The sequence below is a fragment of the Symphodus melops genome, assembly GCF_947650265.1.
Source record: "Symphodus melops genome assembly, chromosome: 1".
Lineage (NCBI taxonomy): Eukaryota > Metazoa > Chordata > Actinopteri > Labriformes > Labridae > Symphodus > Symphodus melops.
Window position 1 is genome coordinate 5,709,515 of NC_136691.1, and position 21,085 is coordinate 5,730,599.

General features: G+C 40.2%; 1 protein-coding gene across 7 annotated transcripts in view; it reads left to right on the forward strand.

The window, feature by feature from the left end:
* The first annotated feature begins 6,564 nt into the window (after nt 1-6,564).
* Nucleotides 6,565-21,085, forward strand: part of sipa1l1 (signal-induced proliferation-associated 1 like 1) — an 83,715-nt gene continuing 69,194 nt past the window's right edge. For 6 of the 7 annotated variants that reach the window (XM_079344435.1, XM_079344436.1, XM_079344434.1 and 3 more), the window contains exons 1-2: nt 6,565-6,964; nt 15,776-15,944. The gene's annotated coding sequence lies outside the window, so the exon portion shown is untranslated. The remainder of the gene's footprint in view (nt 6,965-15,775; nt 15,945-21,085) is intronic. The other variant, XM_079344438.1, reaches the window with a different exon arrangement.

A 21,085-nucleotide genomic window follows, 5' to 3' on the forward strand; every position in this document is an offset into this window, starting at 1 on the left:
ACAAACTACAACCTGACACTGACACCACCAAAACCAGATATACAAAATAAAACAGGAAACACTAAAGACTAGACTTAAAACACAAGACCGGAAATAAACTAACATGCTACATAGGAGGACACAGGGATACAGGAAAACACACTAAGGACTAAAGTAAAACACACTAGGAACATACATACACAGAACACGAGGGAAATAATGAAAACTAAAACAGGACCAAACACAGAACAAAACCAAACCATGACAGTTTTATAATGTAGTTGACTTTTCTATGCTGTTAAAGGCCATGAGTTAGAAGATTACCATGAGCAGGTATTGAATGAAAACATTTGCAATACAAATATCTCATAGCTGATTACTTGACTTTGGTCCAAATTTCTTCTTGTCCCAAAATGAAGGTTTTTTACGGGATAGACAACAATTGGATTAGTTGCAATGTAAGCATTGATAGTATTACCTTCATAAATACACACATTAAAATGCATACTAAGATTTCCATCAGCCTCACCTGCGCTTTCTATGTGGTGGGCATTGTTAAGTGTTAGCATCCTAGCATGACCATTGTATGTAAACGTCACCACCCCATATGCATGTTCATCATTGTGACTGCAAGTGTGCTATCATAACATGCTATCATAATAATCATTTAACCAAAACACAGCTGTACCAGAGTGCTGATTGGATTATGAGGCTGAACAATGATGGCCCCGCCCACTCAATGACGCCTTTGGTAGAAATCTAAGAGTAAAATTGAAGGACTCCCCCCATTATTTCTAAACTGATAAAATGATTTTCTTTAACCTGGAGATACAAATTGACAGGAGCAAATCATTTTTGGGCTCGATCTGCTGTTGCAGTGCTGTTTTTGAAAACTAAACCAAGGTCAAGCCCAAGTGTTGCTCATAAGATAATCTTCATAAGACAATATATTGTTATGGTCACTGTAAGTTCCACAAATACTAAGTTACGAGTATAAACTAAACTAATTTTCTACTTTTTTCAAATATTCACAGCCTTTCACAAGGATCATGGCTATTTTTTCCTTTTAAAGTCCTTGATTTACATCTTTTATCTTAAACTGCAAATCAAAGTTTTTTTTGTTTTCCTTCTGTCAGCCAATCACTCAGCCCAGCAGCTAACCAGTTAACCCACCCGACCACAATGTTTAACAAAACCCTAATTGCACACACACTCCAATCAAGACACAGTGGTCTCCACTTGTGAAAAACAAGCGCATCAAATTCTGTCTATTTTGAGAGCACACTGTCTGCATGAAGCCCCCTGAGAAGAGAGACAAAAGAGCCAGTGTATGTGAAAACAACTTGTCGCCTTTCTTCATGTCAATCTCTATTAGTGTAGGAGCACCGCTCGAGTGGAACTTTGTGAATGGGGCCCATTCTCCTCATTCCTTTGCTTCCAGGGGCAACAGGGAAAGGCATTCCTCCGCTTTCCCTCACTGGGTTACAGCGGTCATATATCCTGTAGGTGGTCGCCTCATGTCTGACTTCACTAGTTTGACATCTTAATATGCCTCAGACAAAGTGCAATGTCAGCATCAGATAAAGTAACATCAGGTTCAATGCTGGTATGTAAAGGGCATGCTGTAAGAGAGTAGGAGCTTAAAAAAGACCTTCCTGATTAAGATTTCTTCAGTCATAACACATCAGTCATTCATACCACCAAGGGAGAACATAAAAGATAATAGTAGTAAAAGTGGAGAGTCTGCAAATATGAAGACAGTTCCTTTAAAGGGGCACATATTATTAACTCATTATATTCCCTCCATTACTTTGAAGAAGAAACTGCAACACTCGTTTTGGTGCTGATTTAAAGAAGATTACACATTTTTTTCTGGTCAGTGATTATCTAGAGAAAAAACTTAGATAGAGGAGCAGATACAGCTTTGAACATTAAGTCACACTATTTTCCGATGTCATCAGGACAGTTACGACATCATTTCCTGTACAAAACCGACAAGGATTTCCTTTGGATTTTTTTGGTACGCTTTGGTCATGGCATAAACCTTTCAAAAGGATACTGTCAACAACTAACACTATTACTGTGCAGTAGGAATTTAGGACACACTCACTGACATTACAGTGTAATTAGTATCTATTGTGGAACTGGGACACAGGTTTTGGCTTGACAAGAACTGTGTCCCAGTTTACATACAAATTGTAAAAACTGTTTGATAATGAACTACTTTACATGCACAATGATAAAGTGAGGAAAGAACCACATGTACCATACCATACCAAATCCATAACCTAACCATACCAACCATTTTTTCTTCCTTTATTTAATTAAGGTAAACATGATGCTTGTAGATGTTTTTAAAACTTATTTGCTATTGATGCTGTTTATATTTCCTGTTCCCTGTATTTGAGCTGCTGTATCACCCAAATGTCCCCATTTAGGATCAATAAAGTTTATCCTTATACATACCATACCATATGTACCATACCATTTAGCATGCCTAACCATAGCATACAATACCATATACCATACCATAAAATACCATACGGTACCATACCATACACTTTATAATCCATCTTCTTGGAGTTAAGAGATACACACTTTTAGTTGCCTCCAAGAGTGTTTTTATGAAAACTTCTTTCAGTTTAAAGTAAAAAAATTAAAGTGAATGAGAGAGAAATAATGTACATCCATGTGCTGCTTGTTTAGTAGAAATACTTGGCTTGCAAGTGAGTGTTAGAAAGTAAGCTGTTGGGGCTTACGATGGCCAAAGGGTAAATTCACGACCCATGTAAAGAGGCAAAAGCCCCAAAACAAACCAAAAATACTACGCTGATACCCTAATAATAATAATAATAATAATAATAATAATACATTGTATTTGAGGGCGCCTTTCCAAAAAAAACCCAAGGACACCTTTACATGCAAGGTTTTAAAAAGACAAGAAAACATAAGCATAAAAGGTTAAAAAAGGAGAGTCCACTTTCTGTCAATATCATTTTGCTGGTTGAGCGATATCAGAAACAGATATGATACCTTTTGTATCTATAACTCCAAACGCTCTGCTGTACTTTGGCAAGTTTTTCTCATTAGTCATGAGATTTCAGTTTTTGCAGACACCCAGAAAAATGAGCTGAAGACTGATTTTGACAGCAAGAAATGTCAGCAGCTGTTTGTTGCATCATTAACACACACACACACACACACACACACACACACACCCTCCTCTGCATCAGGAGTCAGTTTAGGCTGCACTGTCTGCCTCTGTGCCTTTTATCCTTTAATCTAATGATGAAGTTAGAGTGCATTAGAACATTATTCTCATCAGTCAAACAGATTAAAGACACAGGACACTTCTCAGCACTATAGACCTCATAATACCATGATGTACTCAAGTTGTCTGTATTTTCTGCTGCCTAAGTAACTGATGTCGCACTACGTTATCGGTATTACAAACAGGAAAGCTGATCAGTTAGTTATTGTAAGTGATGTGTCTTTCTCTGCTTTAACCCGTGCTGAATTTAATTCTGTTGCAAACATAATTAGACCACTTGAGTTAATCCTGGGGGAGCATTTTTCCACACAATAACAATACAATACAACAATACAAACCTCCCACACAAATATCCGCCCCATGACAGAACGGACTGTGCAGTGTTAGGACCCGTGGAGCTAGAGGAATAGGGAGGTTTTAATGACGATGAGCTCCTTTCCATTGTCTTTATTAGATTTTTATGTAATGCTGAACGTCGTTTAAGAATAATGGATGAAAAGTGGATATTAAAAGGAACAAATGAGTAAATGAAGATGGGAATAAACTGTCACTGGAATCAAAAAATAATTATGATTAAAAGGAGAAGAAGGCCAAACAGAGAAAAAAGAACATGATTGAAGATATTCACAGGTGTCTATGTGGGAGAGAAATGAATTCCTGTGACGCCTCTACTATTCACCCACTCTTTATGCAGACACCAATTCAACTACTTTAATTAGGCCACTGCTCTTACTCTTATCTAATTAAATTGTGTGCTGAAATAATTAATGTATATGATGGAGGCCAGCAAGTTGAATTTCCAAGGCTTAGCGTACGCATGCATTTATTCTATTTTTTTTTTACATATAAACAACAAATTCCTTTTTTCCCCTTGTCTGTGAAACTCTAATTTGTTCATTTCAAATCAAGTTATAATTAATGTCTGTATCGTCGAGCCCACCATAAGAGGATGTGGTCTGTGTTTATACCATTATGCAAAAAGCTGTCTGTTGGGTGGCATTATCAACCACTTCAGGGGTAAAGGAATGAAAAAAAATGACTTTGTTAAGGTTTTAATAAAGGAGATTTACTGGCTTTGACCTGCGGGAAGCTCAGAAGCCATGCTGGATCAACTTTCCCCTACATCAACAAGTAAACAGGGGCAGGGAAAAACTATGAATACATATACCCAAATACTTGGAAGCTGTTTTCCAAATCCTGAAAATTTCTAGAAAATGTCAAGACAGCAATTTTTCCTGTTTTCCCCTGACGATGGAGATCTCAGGAGGCAGGAAAAAGTTGTAAAAAGGACAATGCAGAAGATGGGAGACAAAGCGGCAACGTCTGACACTGTTATGACAACTTTATGTATGATTGGACATATTCATGGTATCTAAAAAAGAAGTGGAAAAGAACATACTGGCGGGTAAAAAATAGATTCATTACGAAGACCTACCCGATGGTCGCACCTCTTGCGTATTTCATTATTGTAATGTCATCAACCCAGGCCGCCTGCTTGAAGAATATGGGACTATTTCTTGCCGGTGTCACATATGACTGAACCTGACTTCACACAGGAATTTGATGAAAAAAAAACTTGCAGCTGACATGTTTCATTTTCAGGAGTTTGTTCATGTAAAAACGTCTAAAATTAAATCTAACTGTGAAGTATTTAAGATAGATAGATAGATAGATAGATAGATAGATAGATAGATAGATAGATAGATAGATAGATAGATAGATAGATAGATAGATAGATAGATAGATAGATAGGTAGACAGGACACAAGTTACAATACACACCCGCTGTCCCCCCTCCCCTCTGTATACAATAATCCCCAAACAAGATTTAGAGTAAACATAATTACAGGTTAAACCTGTGAAGTTAGCATTAGCATTGGACTTAAACTTATATAGCATAACTAAGAGGAACTCCAAAGAGTTTACACAAATCCAAAAAGCAATTGGGCTTGGTTAAGTCCAACTTGTTTAACCATGTCTGGTTGCCTTTTTGGATCAAGCCTTTAATTGCCAAGACCTGGAGAACTTATACACAGACAGCTAACAGGTTGTAAACAAAAACAAGAAGAAACATTTTGAGACAATAAACAGCAAAACTTTTACTCATAATGGAGTATGTTCTGTTTTAATGACTAAGTCTAGCTTCTTTTGCTTTGAAGCTTTGTACGTGATTTCTACTGAGGCAACAAGATAAGAGACATTTTGAACAAGTTACAATTCCAATCAGACTTAAAAAACAGCCCTACAGCAACAACTTCAAACTTCATTCAACCACCCTGACACTGTGTAATAATGACTTGTGTGAAACTAGTTGACATTCACCCTTGACAAACAAAAAGAGAGTGCATTTTCGATATGTGTGTGTCACACAAGTTTGTATTTTAAAGAATACATATTGGACACAGGCCAGACCCAAACCACAGTCGCTCACCTCCAAGGGCCAAGGCTTGCTTAACTATTAGTTAGTTTCACATCAGCTACGGTGAATAGGCCACCAAGAGCAATGAAAAAAAGCAAAGCTGGTATATATATATATATATATATATATATATATATATATATATCCAATATGTTTCTTGGTGGGGATCAAACCAGATCTAAACCAGGAGTGAATACAATACAATTGAATAGAAAGCCTTAACTGTACTTGTTCAAAAAAGGCTTAAGGAGTGCCTCTCTGAATAGGACACAAAAGAAAACAGTAAGAGAACAAAAAACAGCAAAACAAAACAGTAAAAACACTTGAGAAATAGAAAATTATAAATTAATGCAGTGCCATTTGAATAGTGCATTTGGCTGAACTATGTTATGGGTCAACTGGCAGTGCTGGTTCATGAATCAAACACTACAATAGGCTACTTAACCTATTAAATGCAGGAATAGAAATAGAGTAAATGCCTTCTTCTTGACGTACAGTATAATAGGCTATACACCAGTTTTTGCTAAACTATGACCAAGGTCAAGCATCTTATCTTCTTGACTTAATATGTCCTGTCCTGTGACTAGACGAGACAGTAATAATGGGCTGCTGTTGTCAATTATGTCATAATTATATTTCATCAAATGAATCTGATTTTCTGGCAACACATCTTTCAGCTAGGCTAACTGTGGCCTTTAATGTTGCTTTATCGGGATGCATTAAAAAGTGAAGATACAAAACGAGCTTCCGTAGTTTCATAACCTTCAGCGTTCATCAACACCTTCAACCTTCAACACAAACACCAGTTGCTGCTTTGCCTAGGTGGCCATTATGCGACTCTGTTGCCAGAGCAACGCTCTCTCTCTCTCTCTCCCTCTCTCTCTCCCTCCCATCCTTTCACATGCATGCAGTGGGTCCGCTCTTTTTTTTTTTGTCGGCCCTATCGCGAGACTGTGCACTCATCCTATGTGGGAAAAAGGCTATCTGATCTTATCGCGAGGTTTTAAGCCTTTGAGAAGTTGAAGGGGAGGCGGTGACCTCATCTTCGTCGCGAGGCGGAGCAAACCGCTGCAACTTTGTATGAACTTCTGATTTGAACAAACCGAGAGGCGGTCGGCAGAGTGAGCACGGACGACAACACACACGCACAAAGGTGAAGAGACCGAGAGGGGTTTCTGCCACGAACTCATCAAAACCGTTTCGTGTTATCTTTTTTTTGTATTCGCCGGTGGTGGCTGGTTAGAGGGAGAGTTATTTTCTTCTGGAGAAACGACGACTAGGTGGAAATTGATAAAGGTGAGTGCGCTCTCCCCTTCTGTTTGGCTTCCCACCCACACACACACACACACACACACACACACACACACACACACACACACACACACACACACACACGCACATAGACAGGAAGACACCAACACCGTTAGTTTCTGATATACAGTCATGTTTAATGCTTTAGTCGCTTATATTTTGCTGTGTCTGTGTTTAGGTGAGCGGTCTTCTGTAGTCTCTTAAATGTTTTTTTAAGGTGGCCAAAAACTACACTGAAAACTTTAACGAGCAGTCGGATATAGTTAGTGAGGTTGATGTGCGGTGTGTCACGGCTAAAATCATTTTGGCGAGGGATGTTATCACTTGGTTATGAGGGGAACATTTCGAGTTGTGTCGCTTTTATGGTCACCACTCTCTTCATTAGGCAGCCTGCAGTTTAAAATGTAGACAAGGATTCACCATGGATTTTTAAAGAAACAGGAAACCATGCAAAGTGACCATCAGATAAAGGTAATGGTTGTTTGTTTTAGACCCTGCGTGTGCTGCTGTCTAATTGTGATGGCTTGCTGCAGTCTCTCTTGGGTTTCCTGTCATTTTCAAAGGAGGCTTTACCTCTGAACATGGCACAACCATCATCTGTCTGTGCAGTTATGGGTGTTTGTTTTCTGTTATGCATCGTTGTCTTGTTGTTTGGACATTCATTCAAGCTTTTTAGGCAGCGGATCCACGTAGAAATGGGTTAGTTTCTGCAGGGGAAAAAAAGTTTGGGATTCTTGTCTCAAAAAAAAAAAAAAACGGGCTTCTTGGATATTTAAATGTTGTTTATAAGGGTGACTGCAGAGACAACAGAGGAACTTGCATGACATCAAGTATAAATTTAAAGCATGACAGTCTGCTCTGTCAAAACCAGTCTCATTAATCAAAATGGCCGTCCCTGTAGTCTTGTCAGATTTGAGTAGTGATGTAACAGGGCTTTATTGAAGTGATGCAGGTGCCATGAATGCTTTCATCTGAACACTGAACCAAAGGCTTAGATTTAGTCTTCATTCTGACCCAAGTTTGCATGTCTAAATTGTTGGTCCGTGCTTTTTTGTTTTTGTCTGAGTTCTCTTCTTCCCCCAATGACACCCTGAGAGGGGTTTTTATTGTGAGTGGACCCCCTGTAGAGCTCCAGTCTTTTCTATTATTGCTGCTATCTCAACCTGTGGAGTCTGTCCTCAGGCTACCAGCCTCAACCCTCCAAGGAGCTCTCTCTCTCTCTCTCTCTCTCTCTCTCTCTCTCTCTCTCTCTCTCTCTCTCTCTCTCTCTCTCTCTCTCTCTCTCACTCACACACGTACACTTTAAATCAACTTTTTTCCCCCTTGAACAAGTAGATGTGTCTAAGAGAGACCATTTCTATTCAGTGGCTGTCCCGGATGGGTCAATTCTTACCTTGTATCATAACAACAGCATTTGAGATATATTCTCTGAACGACTTTGTTCCTTTTACAAACCACCAAAACCTACATGTATCTATTAGCAGCCTAAATACAGCTTGTACAGCACAGTCCCCTTCAATGTCGCCTCTAAATGCCCAGGCTGTTTTGCGTCTTCAATTTCAAATAGGCTATTGAAATCAAGGGTGTCGGTGGAGGTGCACATGTTCTGTAACACATGTAGCTGTCGAATTAAAGGGGAGGTAGGAGAAAATAAAAGAGAGAGGAATACCGGGGTTGCATGATGGACAGCTTTAGGATCGAGAAAGTACTGATTGGATGTCGGCCAGTTGAAACCTCTCTCCAGGCGTTCCTGGGTTAAACCACTGGATTTGACCACAGCTCACTTGTCTCCCTCTCTTTTGTTAGAACACTGGGGGATCTTTTTGAAGATGCTCTCTCGGCATAATTGAAACAAGTTGGGGTCATTTCATGCCAAGTGGTCCAATGTTCTGCCCCACCTCACCATCTCAGAGTTTGATGAAATTTGGTATACAAAGCCCCGTTTCCACCCAGCAGTCCAGTACGGATCGGTACAGTTTGGTACGGTGTGGTTCAATCAAGCCTGATCCCATTTGCGTTTCCACAGCCACCCGTGCCCTATTTGGTAGGCGGCGTGTACGCCAGATGCCAATAGCATCATGCGATAGCAGCTAACCGCTAACAGCTAACTGCTAACTAATAAATTCAACCAAGGACAAAAACGCGACACAAACAAAACCAACAATGGAAGACATCCAGCAGTTCTTCTACTCTGTCATTGGCATTTGACTCTTTATTACAAAAACTGAATCAAGCGTTGTTTCAGAGAAGGCTGTGTGACTCGAGGAGAAATACAGACGTAAACAATCAGCTGTGTCAATGCTTTAAACACGGCAGAGTTTTGCTCGCCGACTTCACACGGGAAGTGACGATTCTTTCGACCAATCAGTGTTTAGCTCCACCTTTTCGGGTCGGCTCGATATTCTTGGCACCCCAATGGAAGGGTCCCAAAAGGTGGGACGGTACGGATCGGTCATTTGGGAGTCTTTCCCTGGATTAGTCTATGGAAACGCTGCAAAATGGGTGCTGTACCGAGCCGGACCGCTCGGTGGAAACGGGACTCAAGTTGGTAGTTGGCTGAAATGAACAAGCGAAATGTTTGTCCTGTAGGTGGTATAATTCCTGATATACAGTACAGGACTGACATTCATAAAATGTAGTAAAACAATTTTTTAAGATGATTCAGGTCATAGAACAATACTAACCATATTACGTTCCTGCAGGGTTTTTAGTACAGCTTTATTGCACTGCTATCAGATCAATATAGTAGCATGCAGGAGTTCAGGTTTCAGAATCAGCAGTGGGAAGGAAAAATGTCCTTTGGTTGGTGCTTGCTCATAACATCGTAAGGTTTCAATGTGTATCTCATGCACTGTGATTGGGATGTGGTCACTCTTTCAAAAATCTTCTCATGTGCAGCCGAGGCCTGTCTGGAACCGGCAACATTTTTTGGCAGTGCACTCAAGCACAGAAACCTGGCAAGTGCAAAGTCGGTAAAAGGAGGACAGTTGAGTCCCTGAGCTGGCCAGCTTGCATTTTTTGCGAAGGATTCTTGGAAATTCTAAGCGCTAGCAGGAGCTGTAAATGGGCTTTTACCTGTTAATGGCCTCTCTTTGCCCCCTTTATTGCTTCGCAGGCTATTTAGTCCATATTTCCCTCCTTCTCCCCTTCCCTCTCGCTTCTATTGCCGCTTCTTTACTCTCAACCTCCCACGGCTCCCTTCTACCGTCACTGACAGTTCCTTTTCCTTTCGTCTCGCTTCCTTCCTGTTGTGGAATTCATGCCAGGAAAGACTCTGACATACCTGTCATTTCTGTCCACATCTCACCTTATCTTTCATTCCTAATCCCCCCCCCCCCCCTCTCTTTTTCTCTTTCTTCCTCTTGTCTCATTTCTTCTCCTTTTCTATCTCCCTCCCCTTCTTCTCTGTCTCTGCATGTGCGAGAATGGAATGTGAGTTTCCCCTTTTTAAGGTCTCGGGGTGGGCTGTGCTTTGAGAAATAGAGGAGCCAGAAACACTCGTTAACAGAGAGAAGATCATTGCAGGACAAAATGATTTACGTAATAAAACTGTAGGCCGTCTGCAGACGAAGGTTTCCCCTCGAGGAGAACTCACAGGTGGCCTTCTTACTCTAATTTATGCAGATTATTACCATAATCCAAATAGGATTCCTCATATTTCAAGAGTGTGTTGTGTTAAATTCATCATTCTCATCTGTAATTGCATCAGCAGACTTATTCCAGGAAGCTCCACTATCTAATTAGTGCTGCCCATTTGAAGCATATTTCACACTACAAACAGTGTGGTGTTTTTGTCAGAGCCAACAGTGAAGGGAATACAGCAAAAAAAAAAAAAAAAAAAAAAGGTCTGATGGCTTAGTCTGGGCTGAAAGAACTGTCAGTGAGGGTCTACAAGGGACAACTGTCCTGGTAACAAATAGAACGATGTTTGTCACAAAGCCTGATGTTAAAAACAGGATTTGCAGCTTGCAGACAGGCATCATGGTATAAATGTTTAACCCTGATTAAAGTTCCCTCAACAACTTTTACATTTACACTGTCAACCTTTGTAAACGCTTTCTACCTCCATTTCGTTTCAAATAATCCCTTCCCAACGTCCTGTTCCTTTCACTGTGTTAAAGTATTGGATGAGTGGCGATATGAAAACAACGTCAGCATATGAAACTTGAGACCGACACAATACAAAGACAATAAAGTCTCAGGCTGCTGCAGGGATAACTGCATTACAAAAACACTGCAAAAAAAACAGCAAAGCCTGCTGTGGCGGTGTGCGCTCTACTTTCATCACCGCTTGTGTTGTGGCTGCATCAAGGTACACTGCAGAAGCAGTGAGACGGCAGGCGGTCAACTTCATGACACGAGTCTCAGAATGACAACAAACAACAACACAGAAATATTAGAAAACACAGCAAACCACAGGGGCGACTAAAACACAGTCCACACTGCCACCGCCCTGTCAATGTCAAACAATGAGGGGGGGGATGCAATTCTGGAGAAAAGACACGCTTCAATCTTGATACAAATTCTGTGACATAAAGCTCGACTCTTCAATATCAAGTGATGTGCCAAGCCGCTGCCAAGTTGTGGACTCGTAAATTGTCACCAAAGTTGCGCGCCGCACATCTTACATGCCGAGACATTCGTCACTTCTGCTACCGCTGTAGCTAACGTCACAAAACACTGTCTGACAAAATAGAATGAAACACTTCACTTGTTTGCGAACACTGATCTGTATCTGACCATTCATCAGATAGTTTGACCTGACTTACTTTTTTTTACGTCCAACATTGCATTATTCTTAACTTTCTTATCCCTTAAGAGTTAGGTGCAGTGATTTAAAGAAAAAAAAAAAAAGCCGCTCAGGTCTGTGTGCTCTGGAACATTTGAATTGCAAGCTAACATATTGTTTTTGCATAACAAACAGCCCTTGCGGTGTTTTCTCTGATATTTGAAATTGCACATCTCTTTGATCCGTTGCGAATAAATTGGCATCTCTGTTGAGGCTTTATCAGGACCTTTAGTACCTGAGGTGAGAGGATTTAAAAGCTAAAATTTCCCCGTCTTGCTCCCCTTTCCCTAACTAACTTCTTAATTAGGGCTGCGAATGGGGATTATGGCACATGAAAGCAGCGAGGATTACAACCCCCTTCTCTTCCCTTCAGATTCAGTGGTGACAGATGAGCAAAACATTTGTAAAAACATGATGAAACAATGACTACGCAGGCTAATCCATGCAGAAGGAACACACTGTACAGATGGAGAGCTCTGCACAGAGAGGAACCGAGATGTAAGAATGAATAAAAGCTAAGATGCTATCAGCATGAGCTAACTTATACAATCATGTTTGGCATGATGTAAAAATGATGCCGCGATAATGATGAAACGAAAGTTATGGCGAGGAACTCTGAGTATGATATGCATCAAGACGCGCATCATTCAACATGCTGAACATCATTTACTGAAAGCTTCAGAGTGGAGTGGAGCCAGGAGTACTGTTTGCTTTGTTCCTGAGTCAAAAGTATCTAACTCAGAATAACCACTCCAATGCAGACATAGGGTTTTCATATAATCAATACCTGTTTTGAAACCATGACAACAACAATAGAAGCCTGTGAACTTTCTCAGTATTCAATTGACTGAACACATAGCAACTCATTTGAAATGCTGCTAACTGTAACAAGCAGCGTCATTTGGGGGGTTTTTCCCCAACACGCCGCAATGGACCAAATCATCATGGTGGACTGGTTTACGACCAGTACTCAAGAGCTGAGTAACACTGTCCTTACTGAAGGCTATGTTTAGCAACAAAGTCAAGTTGATGACATCATATTTCTTCTTCGTTTGAGTTTCCTTACTGTCTGCGGTCGTTGCGCTGTGTGATGAAGCTAACTATTCATCCCTAATTAATTTATTCAACAAGAGCAATTCAGTGAATTATTGATTGGTTATAATCAGTTGTTAGTAGTTTGTTAAACAAAGTCCATGCACATGTGGTGGTGTTCTTGTTGTTTTGAATTCACATCTTTATGCACGTTATCTTTTGTATACTTGTATTTCTATTTTTGTATCTTCTTTTTACAGTTTACATCTTGGGTAGTAGAGAAACTATTTTGATATTTTTCAGTATAAAGTCAAACATTGTCAGTAAAGATGTCTTTGACTTTGATTACAGAAGATCCACAAAACACTGTCCGGTTTAAGAAATCAATGGCAGGTGGAAAAAAAAACCTGTTCATAAATCTGCATCCAGTATGGGTTTGTGTGTGTGAAAATGGATGACTGTCTTAATCATCATCTCTTCAACTCTCCCTCTCTCAATCTCTATGACGGCATCGTAGGAACGAGGAACTGTTAATCTAATCCCCAAACATGTAGGGGAGCGTTGCCGACATTCCCACCAACTGCCTTGCCATCTGTTTCCAAGCAGACAGAGCTCTCAAATGTCTGTCTTGCTGGATGACTAAAAGGATGTCACCACTGTTGGCTGCCTGGGCTGGTATTGGTGATAGAAGTGCTTTTCTGACCCCGCTGGATTTGTTAATTGCGACTGTCTCTCTTGTGCCAGTTTGAGAAAATTAGCCTGAAATTTATGCACACTTTTTTTTTTTTGTCAGGAAATTGCACAGCTATTAACCACTCCAGATATTATTTGGTTGCTTGAAGTGTGGAACCAGATTGCATTTCTTAAAAGAACGTGAGGTTATGAAGTAGAAAGAGAATTTACTTTCTTTCTTTAGTTAATTTGAATGTTTTCATGCTTTAAGAAAATCCGGCTTATTATCATTATTATTTTAAATATCTCTGTTGCCAAGGCTTTAATTAGGATGTCATTGATGAATGAAAGACTAACACCATGGCAACAATGTAAATAGTCCACTGTGTCACATGACTCTGATACAACGACTTCAGGTTGTTGTTTTTTTTTTTCTAAGGAGGGTTTTTTTTTCTTCTTTTTTTTGTTTTATTTGCTGATATGTTCTTCTCCACACTTTAGCTGAACTAGGGACTCTCTTAAACTACACGTAGCAGTGATATGAAGGCAGATGTTCTCAGTACTGTGTCGTAAGGCGGACTCTGGTGCACATGTGAACAGGGCTGGGAGGATTTGAGGAGCAGTCCTCCTGAGATATTTTCAGGGGTGAAAACAGTTTGAGAAATGAACAAAGCTAACTCTTCCACGTCCCCCTGGAACATTTGAGCCATCCTCATGGGAGTGTGCCGGCGTTCAAGCATATGATAGCATGACAGGCCACTCAATTTAACGACTGAATTACTCATCGCCCTTTTCTATTACATAATGCGAACCAGTGGTTTATATTAAGTTGAGTGTGGGGCAAGTGACCCCAGCATTTCAACTGCCCCCATCAGCTAAAGCACCTTTCCTTACTCATCTCACCTCCACATATGTTGGTATTGATCTGTAGATCTGCAGAGTTGTGTTCCAGCTGTCTCATCAGTTTGACTGGAACTTTCTCTTTCTTTTCTCATCACTCTGTCTCTCTCCCTCGACTCTTGCTGTGTTTTCTTTTCTCTAAATGTTGATCTTTTTCCCGGCTTTTTGCCAGGAACCTATGATTTTGAAAAACATTGGATCAAACTAGCTTATGTTTACCTTTTTTTTTTTTTTTTTTTTTTTTTTTTTCCAAGAGAAAACCTGCATTGCAATCCCTGTCTGAGAGTGCAAGCTGTGGTGGTAGCTGCCTTTCAACTGTGTCACAACTACAATGCTGCTGGAATAATGAGAAATCACCAGAATCACTGGAGACCTGTTCTGTGTTACTGGAGTTTTTTCAGTTCTGTATTTAAAGTGGCTCGAGCAGACCAGAGGAACGTACAATCAGCATCAGAATCTGTTAATCTCTGCATGTGCGGTCGACTTTGACTGATAAATAAAAAGCCCTTTTCAGACTGCATTTCCACAAAAGCTCTGTTCCTAAGCTGAGTGATCATTACATACTCGTTCTTATTGATTGCCAGACTGTCCTATACTTGTCCCGAGCTGATAGTTGGCATTGCGTAATGGCACTGCTGAAGCTCCACATACACACACACACAGTCAGACATGCACACACACGGTCTTAACTCCGTCATGCCTCTGTTACTACCTGGACATGGCTGTCTAATACAGCCTTATATCATACTTGTGTTGTGTATTTGTCCTTTTGTTGCCAATAATATTTCTTTCTTTTTTTTTGGAGGTCAAAGCTGGCCAGAGAGACTGCACAGCAGGGCTGGGCGATAAATCAAGTTTTTTTTAAGATATATCCATGTATTTTGAAACACGATATATTGTAAGACAATAACCTTAATATCCATATAGTTTATGTTGCCTTAAAATAATGCTATATGTGTTTTCTATAGAGGTTCCAGTTCACCTACTTCTCATCTCTCTCTCTCTCTTATTTTCATGCACATGCTAAACTTGTGCAACTGACTGTTAATAAAAGACGTATCAATCGAGTATCACCGTTCATCGAAAAAATATCGAGTTATGAGTTTTGGTCCACATCGGCCAGCACAGCTGTTTATATATCAATGAAATGGAAGCAGAATGCACCAAAAATATGACATCCTCTTATTTTGTGATTAATATATTTATCAAAGATTAGTTTGATGGAGCGACCAAAAAAGCAGTAAAAGCAAAAAAAAAAAATACATAAAAAGAAGTCAGTCAGTGAGCTTGGTTCTGAGAAACATGTCGATGTTTTAAGGCTGTGTCTGTAGTTTGTAGAAAAGGCTGAGGGGCCAAGCATGTGATTTCCTTAACACATTCTTACTTTTCTGATGCTGCTGTAGGGAAACGTCCGCTGACGACATTCACACACACAAGGAGAGGAAAAAGAGGAGCGGGATTAAAAGAAGACACATCCTGGTCATTGTTGGTCACTGCTGGACGGAGCCGCCCCTCTCTGATCTAAAGGAAACTGTTACTACTTGAAGTTGGGAAAGCTGTCATCTGTCTGCAGTAAGTTTTCCCTTTTTGATCAAACTCAATCTCTCCCACATGCAGAGCCTCCAAACCTCCGAGCCCTGGGTTTGAAGCCGTGTGCTATTTTATGGGCTGCGGTAAGATGTGAGGAAGGTTGTGTTCCTCTGTGTCATATCGCAGAGCCACCACAGCGTGAAGAGTCGGTTCAAAGAGAAAAATCTGGCTTTACAGTTAGCATGCTTTTCAAGTTGTTTACACCCTTGAAATGGATTCATTAAGTCGGGCTGTAATTGACAGATTCTGTGATTTCACTGTCACTCTGAGTTCTCATCCTGGCCTGTAATGCCTCTCTGAGTCCCAACAAACCAAACACATCATTTTGTGGCCATGTTGATGTCTCTGGTAATGGGCTGGTTAGGGAGGGCTTATACTTAAGATACTGAAGCTTCCATTTCAAGCAGAGACCTGTTTATTACTCGAGATACTTTAAATGATTCAAAGAAGGATTACTTCTTTTTTATTGCTCTTCTTATAAACAAAAAGTTTATTTGAGGTTCTTGAAGCAGTGTAACTTTATAAAAGATACAGCGGAGTCATTTCAGTCTATGATCGTTTGGTGATGAAGTGCTTTTAAAGCCTCTGAAAATCAGCTTTCAAATCTTACATTTCTCCAAGGGTAGCCCCCCTTAAAGTCAGTGACTTGAAAAAAGGCTGTTGAGCGCCTGAGTACCTGCCTTTTGTCAGATAAAGCTCCGCACTGGGTGCAAGCTGGAGACATTAAGAAACGAGTACCAAAGTCATTTACAATGTTCATCGTTCCTGAGATTTTCATCACATACCCGATTATCATCCACATAAATAAAACTGGTGCACATTTCTAAAATGCAAGGCTCTCGTCTGGCACGGAGCAGAAAGGCAGCCATTTAGGTGCATGACTTTTTTTTTTTTTTTGGAAAGATAAGATTAGTTCAGTGTTCATTATTTTACAGCGAGATGGATTATCAATAGAGCCTCCTCTTCAAAACAGACCGCCTTCCAATAAAAAGCAGTAAAACCACTGAATAAAACAGTTTGGCCATAAAAAAAAAACAGCGGTGTCTCCCTCTGACGCTCTTCTTCTGCGTCACGGAGAATGTTAGCTCACTAGCCGTCTTAAATCCGTCACCAGGTTAAAGGATATACTGACTGAAATGTTCCGTTTTATGACATGTACCTTACGTGTTAAGCGTGACTCGGGAATGGCTGATGTTGCAGTTGAGTGTGCCCCTTTACAGCTTCATATTGAACAGAGTCATCAATATTAACGGACTGTATTCTGATTCTAGTGCAGCCTAAGTATCACCCTTTCTCCATACTTGTAATACTCCTCTCTGAATAAGCCACACTCTCTATAATGAGACGTCGCGATCGTTGTTCATCAGGAGTTTAACACTCTAAAACTGAAGAAGCTGAGCTGCATGATTGAGGGTCTGTGGTTTGGTCACATTTAACAGATATGTTGTCTCTGCTCTATCCCAACTAGAATTGTATCTACACACATCAGACTGTGAATATTTGCTGAAAACACAACATAGGCAGCAGCACATGAGGTTTGTTTACATAACCCTCTGATCACACATGTCACTTTCATTTTTCATTGGTCACATTAACATGACATTCACTGCACATTATTTTTTTTTCTTTCATTGTCCTGTTGAGTCCACCACATTATAGTCCTCTGTATATCCCCCCTTACTACATGGAATTGTATTTATGTTTATGTTACTATTTTATTCGGTTTTTGACTTTTTTTTTTTATAGCTGCTCTAACGCCTGAATTTCCCCATTGGGGATCAATAAAGTTATATCCTATGCTACATCCTTCAACCTTGCACCAAACACTGAAAGTGGCGAATGAAGAGCTGGTTGTTTCTTGTATGAGTGAAGCAGTTCTAAGCTTTCTGACAGTCAGTCTTATTGTCGAGTCGTACAGACTGATCTGATCTTATAAACTATGACGGGGGATTTGGAGAAGAGAATTGCAGATTGTGTGAATTCGCTACGTTCACATGGATGTCAAGTCGCTTAGAAAAGCTGAACGAGGCTTCAGCCCTGGCTCATTGTGCCAAGGCAAAAAAAAAAAAAAAAAGCTTTGGTGGATCACTGTAATCGTGGACATCTTGCTTGGGGTTTTGAGGGTTCCAGGAGGTTCTCGACTTTGCCAGGGGAGGTAAACACATAAATCCATCGTGATGCACTGAGAGCAGCAGCAGCTGTTGGCTGAACCCTGAACAGTCGGCTTGCTTTGCAGCTCCTCGTATCCAGCCAGAGATCACGCTGATCGTGTTGAATTCCACACCGACACTTGATTAATGAGGGATTTGATGCTTATTTAGTCTCAATTATGTTAAGAACTGGACTGCACATCTTTCACGTTTGTTTGCTGCTGTTTGTTATTATCACTAAACGTTGTGTGTTTCACATTGCTTTTGTCCCCGACCTTCGGTTCAACATGAACTGATCCTGTGATGCTCTTGAACAGTGCTATCATTTGACCTTTTAAGGAGACTTCAAAATACCCAGGTGATTCATAATACAGTTAGAATTGATTGGCACGCCGATTCATCAGCTCATTCAGCTGTCCTTCAGTTATACATCAACCAGACTGGACCAGATTGGACGAGCTTTAGTGGACCAGAAGTTAATTTTCTTTGAGGCAGAGGATTGAGTCCTCCATGACCAGCAGTGCAACATCTGGCTTGCAGGTGGTGGAAGCAGAAACCCAAACAGGAAAGTGGCCTGTCATGATCTGTAGTCCTCACTGCAACCTTTCAGTGCTCATCCAACAAGGAGTGTGTGTGTGTTTTTTAAGGTGATGGCCTTGAAAGCAGCTAGAGTGGAGATTCTGACTTAATAGATTTCAGGTTTTTGGTGTTTTGAAGCTTGAAGCGTCTTTCACTGATTTTTTAACATACCATGCTTGTAGCTGAGAAACGGCTGAACAGTGGCATGGAGGAGAATGTGTGACAGCGCCGCGTGTACACAATGGGGATGACCTCATTGCTTTCAGCTTCTACGTGCTGAAGAACAATGAAATCTGCATGGGACACGTTAACCCCCCTTCCACTTAGTACGTGTGTGTTTACCTTCTGATCTTGTAGGTGTGTATTTACCTTCCTCGTTCACAGAGGTTCTTAGAATATTTACCTGTGCCTGAACTGGTTAAGGGTTATTTGAACAAGCAGGATTGGAAGTGTTGGGCGACACACGCAGGTTGTTGAGAAACCGACTCCAATGGGCTTTGTTGCTGCTGTCATGTAGTGAATGCAAAGCCAACCTCGCTGACCCTTCGTGGGTCAGAGGGCAAACTGAAAAATATCTCAGACTAATTTATACTTTCTTTTTTTTTTCATAACAAAGACTTGCTGGGAGAAAAAGGCCAGGCTCATGCCTTGTTTTGACGTGTGATTATTTTTCATGTCCATGTAGACTGAAACGGGAAAAACTGACACAATGCCTTTTTCTTGTCTTTTTTTTTCTATTTGAGCGTAAGAAGAATCATCTTTGATTCTTGGTTCAAGATGTTATCTTAAGTTCTGGTTGTGTTTCATAGACACAAACACCCTGACTGATTAAAAAAGATTAAGACTCACATGCAGCCTTTAAGACTATAGTAACAGACCACTGTTCATCCATTTGTAACTGTTTTTTTTGTTTTGTTTTTTAGTATTTTTTATTTTTTTTTGCTGAGTTCCTCTCACTTTTGTCTCCTCTTCCATGGTGTGAGCTTGACATCACTGTGAATGAAGGAAACCTCAGTGTATTTCCAGTTAAAAACAAAGGTGTTCAATCATGTTGAAAGTGAAGCTGTAAGATATTTTAAAGATTATTTTATAGTGTACATGTTATAAAAAAATCCAGTCTTGCTGAGAAAGTAAATATGATATTTAGGATGTAGAATTTTGAGGATCACATCATTAAAGGAGCTGCAGGAAGTCAAGCCTGACTACAGTAACCCGAGAGACATGGGCAGACAGTAGTAATGGCGACAGCAGAGAGACAACCTGTACGGGTGTGGTGGACACCTGAAAAGCACAAGACCGCTAAAATCGCACCTCCAGCTCACGCCTTGGAGCAGACAATCCATGTTATCTTTGTCAGCTATTTCTACACCCAAACTTTTTTGTATTTTTTTTTTCTCTGCACAAAGTCCTCGAATTGACCCAACCATTGTTCATGTGAGGTCACAACGTGTTGTGTCCCTCCGCCAGTCACGATAATCTTAAGAAAATCCTTTAATACGTGATCTTCCATTATTTCCATATCCGACCCGATCAAAACTCCTGAAGTCTGAGCCAGGTTTGACCTGAAATAAGGGGTGGGACTTGATTAAAAATGTAAACTAATTAACTCAGGTCTTTCTAATTAATTAAGGTCTTTCTAATAATTAATATATTAAGGCAAGTATATATATATATATATGCCTTTATTGTGGAGGAAAGTGGACAGGGTTGGAAAGGGGGAGAGAAAGTGGGGAAAGTCACATATGGGAAAGTCTAATAGTGGTCTACAGTCCCGAGCAATCAATTTAGCGAGTGAATTTGTAAGTTTATCAGAAGTTGAATTACTAATTTTGGTCCTGAAGACAGTCTTTCGGTCGAGTTTAGGCTGCAAACGCTTCTTAAAGTACTTGTGGTGAAGATTGCGCATAGCTGGGAAAAGCTAGCACGAAGTTCGCGCCATAAGCTAGCGCGAAGGAATGACAAACAGTTCTGCACTGTTTATGAGGCAAACTGTGATTACATTAAAAAAATTGCGTTAAAAAAATTGAATGCGTTACTTTCTTGTAATTAATCGTTACTAACGCGTTAAAGTTCCACCCCCACCTGAAATGTTTTTTTATGACCAACAGGGGGCACTGCACAAGTTTACAAATGCAGTCAGAGATCACAGAAGCATTTGAGCAAATACACATACTTCTCACATGAGTTATTACCTCAGTACAACTTGACAAATTTATTTGACGTCATCCTCTCAGTCATGATAGAGGTGTAACAATCTGTACCAACAATCCTGTCCAAATATGGTCACTCACTTTTGGTACAAACAAAACATCCCAAACGTTAGCAGAACCTATATTTAAAAAAGAAGAAAAAGAAAGCCTTTCAAACACCAGTCCACAAACCAGTTGGGGACAA